The sequence below is a fragment of the Sus scrofa genome, chromosome 2 (genome assembly GCF_054392235.1).
Source record: "Sus scrofa isolate SSC_HxYL_T2T_F1_AM1 chromosome 2, Sscrofa_HxYL_maternal_Yorkshire_Landrace_v2.0, whole genome shotgun sequence".
In the NCBI taxonomy this organism is placed as follows: Eukaryota; Metazoa; Chordata; class Mammalia; order Artiodactyla; family Suidae; genus Sus; species Sus scrofa.
In genome coordinates, this window is record NC_139384.1 from 77,374,391 (window position 1) to 77,379,650 (window position 5,260).

The window sequence follows — 5,260 nt, forward strand, 5'->3', positions numbered from 1 at the left end:
ATGGCCATGGATTCTGTGAGTGTAGTGTTGCCATGATGAACAGAGATCAACATCTGGCAGTCAGAAATTCCAAATCTTCACCTTCATTGTGGGTATTCTGTGTCCCTCTTTTTTTGAAACACCATCACTTGAGTTTCCTCTGAGTTTACACATCCATGAGCAACTGCATCCCACAAAATTCCTTTAGTAACCTTTATTCTCCCTTTCCTGTGAAGAAATATTTGTCTTTTGTATCCTCTGGATTATCATTAGATATATCAAGATAGTTATCAAGTCATCCACCAGAATTGCAAAATTTCAAATGATTGAAAATTCCAAGAACTAGCAAGGAATTGATGGGAAGTTTCACTCACTAATAGTATAGTAGTATACTTAAGAGTATAAATCGGTGCAGTTACTTTGGCACTTCTACTATGTCTAAACATACTCCTATGCTACAGCATAGCTCTTCTACCCTCAGGTATATACCTGAGAGAAATGAATGCTTATATCCACCAAACATGTCTAAAATGTTGATATCAGTGGTTTTCATGATATCACAAAACTGGAAATAATTTAAATGCCAATCAGTAGTTGAAGGGATGAATAAACTATAGCATAATGAAATAAAAACACCATACCAATATGAAAAAAAATTGCTATGCACAACAGCATGGACAAACCCTAAGACTTGTATAATTTTGAATGATGTGAAAGTGTATATGTTATATGATCTTACTTTTGATGAAATCTAAGACTAGGCAAAGCCAACTGAAGGGTAGGAATCAGGATAGTGGGCACCTAGGTGTGTGGATGTATTGACTGGGAAAGGTCAAAATAACATATCCTGGGTGATGAAAATGTTTTATATCTCTATCTATGTAAGTAGATCCATGAGTATATACATCATTAAAATGTTTTCATGCTTTAAAGATTTTCCCATGTCATTGCATTATGTCATGGTTCAATAAAAAAAAAGGAATACTGGCAATCACATAAAGTACTGTCATGGCATTCACAGAACACTTTCTCTTAAAAAATTAATATATGTCCTTCAAAATGTGGGTTTTTTTGACAGACGAAGTCTTGACTCGAATAGTGAAGTTCCTGCTATGGCACAGTGGGTTAAGAATATGACTGCAGTGGTTCAGATTGCTACAGCTGAGTGCAGTGGGTTAAAGGATCTGACATTATAGCATCTGTGGTATAGGTTACAGCCGTGACTCAGATTCAATCTCTGGTCCATTAACTTCCATATTCCACAGTGCCATAAAATTAAAAAAAAATAAAAGGGAGTCATCTTCATGGTTCGGTGGTAACAAACCCACCTAAGTATCCATGAGGATGTAGTTTCAATCCCTGGCCTCGCTCAGTGGGTTAAGGATCCAGTGTTGCCATGAGCTGTGGCATAGGTCACAGATGTGGCTCAGATCTGGCATTGCCATGTCACAGGCCAGCAGAGCTTGGATTTGACCCATAGCCTGGGAACTTCCATATGCTGTGGCTGTGGCCCTAAAAAGACAAAGAATAAAATAAATTAAATAAATAAAGCATATACAATTCTCAGGGTGGAAAACTTGTTAACTCACTTGCCTAAATACTTTTGATAAGTTGATTTGAACTATATAAATCTTCATATTTAGATTTGTTCTAGTCCTGTTCCTCACTAACTCACACTCTTCTCTTCCCATTGCTGAAGTCTCAATTGTTTGCTCCCTGGGAACAAAGACCTGTATTGCCAACTTTTGTTAGACCGTGTGTAGCAAAAGTATACCACAGTGTATGCTCTTGATTATTTGTTAAACGAACAAAATTATATCTAAGCTATCTTCTGGAAATAAATTTGGACTAACAGGTTTTTAATCATGCTATCTTAGAACTGGAAATGTCCCTTGTGTCATTCATGTAACCTCATTATATTTTTAAAAAATAAATTTTATTGGGGGTATAGTTGACTTAGAAAGTTGTGTTAGTTTCAAGTGCACTTCAAAGTAAATCAGTTATACATCTATGCATATCCCTTACTTTTCAGATTCTTTTCCTATATAGTTTATTACACAGTATTGGGTAGATTACCATATGCTATGAAGTAGGTCATTGTTACCTGCCTATTTTATATGTATTAGTGTGTATATGTCAGTGCCAACCAAATTTACTCCTTCCCCTGATGTTTCTCCTTTGTTAACACAGTGGAATATTATTAAGCCATAAAAAGAATGAAATAATGCCATTTGCAAAATCATGGATGGACCTAGAAATTGTCACACTGAGTAACTCAGAGAAAGGCAAATATCATATTATATCGCTAGTATGTGGAATATAACAAAGACTGATACAAAAGAACTTACAGAACAGAAACAGACTGAAAGATTTTGAAACCAAATTCATTAGTTTTTTTTTTTTTTTTAATGAGAGGATGGGTTTCCCTGAGGAAGAGTGAATTTCAGGAATGGATACATTGATGCCAAGCACCATTTTGGGAAATAAAGATGAATCTACTCTGTGAGTGCCTTATAGAACTTCTTCTGTATTGTAGGTCTCTCTGGAAACAAATGTACCATTGATCGTTGCAGCAGCCCTTCCCATCCTTCATAGACGCTCTCATTTCATCATTCATACTTGTTGTGGACTGAAAGTTTGTGTCTCCCACGATTTTGTTAAAACCCAACCCCCCAGTGTGATGGTTTTAAGATGTGGTACTTTTGGGAGGTAACTAAGACTTGATGAGTCATGGGGATGGACCCTCATGTTGGGATTAGTACCCTTGTGACAGAAGGAGAGAACTTGTTTTTTCTCTCTGTTTTCTGCCCTGTGAGGACACAGTGAGAAGTGGACAGTGTAAAACCTAGAAGAGAATCTTCACCAGAACTTGATCTTCCTGGCCTCCTGATCTTGGACTTCCAGCTTTAAGAACTGTGAGAAATACATTTTTATTGTTTATAAGCCCCTTATCTTATGGTGTTTAGTTACAGCTGTCCAAAGTGACTGAGTACTCTTTTCTTTAAATAAATGGAAGACTTTTGTAACTCATCCATTACATGATACAATTTCCCAAATTATCAATATTTTCTCTATACATAATGATTTGTCAAGTTTCCTATTCTTCAAAATAATTATAAATATGGTTTCCATATTTTTCTTCATAAATTGCTTCAAATCCAGTTTTTCTCTATAATGGTTTTGTGATATTAAGAATTTCTGCCTTAGATGAACCAATCTACAGGAGAGAAATAGTCTCAAACAGAAAGAACAGATTACAATTACCAAGGTATAGAGAGAATGGGGTGGGATGGACTGGGAGTTTGGGGTTATTAAATGGAAACTATTACTTTTAGAATGGATAAGTAATGAGGTTCTGCTGTATAGCACAGGGAACTATATCCAATCACTTGTGTTAGAACATCACAGAAGATAATATGTGAAAATGAATGTATATGTACAACTGGGTCACTTCACTATATAGCAGAAATTGACAGAACATTGTAAATCAACTGTATATAAAAAAAGAATCTGGCTGAGCAGCTTAGGCTGTTGAGGAGGTGTGGGCACTATCCCCAGCTTGGTGTAGTGGGTTAAATATCTGGCATTGCTGTATTTGTGGTGAGGTCACAGCTGCAGCTCAGACTCAATCCCTGGCTTGGAACTTCCATGTGCCATGGGTGCAGCCATAAAAAAGTTGTCTCATGAATACCTTCAGTGTCCAAATTCAAAAGTTTTGAAAGAATAGACCATCTATTTCATCCTTCTTAAAGAAGGGAAAAATAAAAAAAGGAAGAAGGAAAGAAAGTATTGAGTTTGTTCTTGGAAAGGTTCAATTTGATGTTCTTGTAATCACACCACTAATAATTTCCACTTGCTGGAGTTTCCTGGTGGTACAGCCGGTGAAGGATCAAGTGTTGTCACTGCTGTGGCTTAGGTTGCTGTTGTGACACAGGTTCAATACCTGGCTCAAGAACTGCTACATGGCTCAGGTATGGCCAATAATAATTAATAATAACAGTAATTTCCATTCATCAATGGAATATATTGTTCAGGTGTTCTGTCTTAATGGCAGTTGCAGGAAATAAACTCATCTCCAACCACTGCTACTTGCATGGACATAACAGTTGTTGAAAACTTTCCATTCTCACCTTTCAGAGGGCACCATCGTCTTCCAGTAATTTGCCAAAATGACCAACACAAAGGGAAAGAAGAGGGGCATATTGTACATGTCCTCTAGTCCTTTTAGAAAACATAGAATTGTTCCTTTGTCCTCATACATGGGAATCTACAAGAAAAGTGATGCTGTAGACATCAACAGAATAGGCAATGTTCATAAAGGCATGTCCCACTAATGTTACCATGGCAATCCTGGAAGAGTCTACAGTGTAACCCAGCATGCTGTTGGCATTGCTATAAACAAAGAAGTTAATGGCAAGATTCTTACCAAGAGAATGAATGTGCTTATGAAACATATTAAGCACTCTAAGAACCCAGGCACCTTCCCGAAACATGTAAAGGAAAACAAGAAGAAAAAGGAAGCCAAAGAGAAAGGTCTTGATTTCAGTAGAAACTCCAGCCTCTTTCCACCCAGAGAAGCATTCTTTGTGAGACCCAGTGGAAAGGAGCCTGAGCTGTTGGAACCCATTTCCTATGAATCCATGGTGTGATAAGTGTAAAGAAAATAAAAGACCTGGCCTGATATGAAAGAATGAAAGAAAGGAAGGAAGAAAGAAAGAAGAAAATATTCCATTCTCTTATCTCTGTACCCCAAAAGAGTATTACAGAAGGTTGGGTCATGGGTCTGGTTCTTGGAGAAATTCAGCTTTCTCTGGGGGATATTTTGTCATTTAAAAGCCAATCCAAAGAAAGAAGAATCTTTCGTGAGAAGAAGTAAATTCATGTCCCTCCAAGGCTGCTTGCATAGATACCATCTTGGATGAAAAAATTTTCACTCTCTTTTTTCCCTCTGAAAAAAATTTTCTCTCTGTATCCAGGGAGCAGCATTGTTTGGAGAGTGGCAAGATAATGGAATACCTTAGTTAATGAGCAGCTCTGAGAATCTATCCCCTGAGATGCTGGAAACTTGAAACATGTCTCTGACACCCCTTTCCTATAATTCTCTGAGCCCAGCCAAGTGCAAACAGTATTTGCCTTTCCAAGGACAGACCCTGGAGAACAGAAGGCTGCAGTGATAAGTTTCAGAGAGAGGGTTCCAGGAAGGGGTGGGGGAGTAAGAGAGAAAAGAAGGGAGAAAGTGGGAACTGGGTTTTTCTTCTAGAATAATGTTATGTAACAGTCC

The 5,260-nt window shown here is 37.5% G+C and overlaps 1 pseudogene; it reads left to right on the forward strand.

Moving 5' to 3' along the window:
* The first annotated feature begins 4,148 nt into the window (after positions 1-4,148).
* On the forward strand, positions 4,149-4,628 carry LOC100512704 (large ribosomal subunit protein eL21 pseudogene; annotated as a pseudogene).
* Positions 4,629-5,260: the final 632 nt, after the last annotated feature.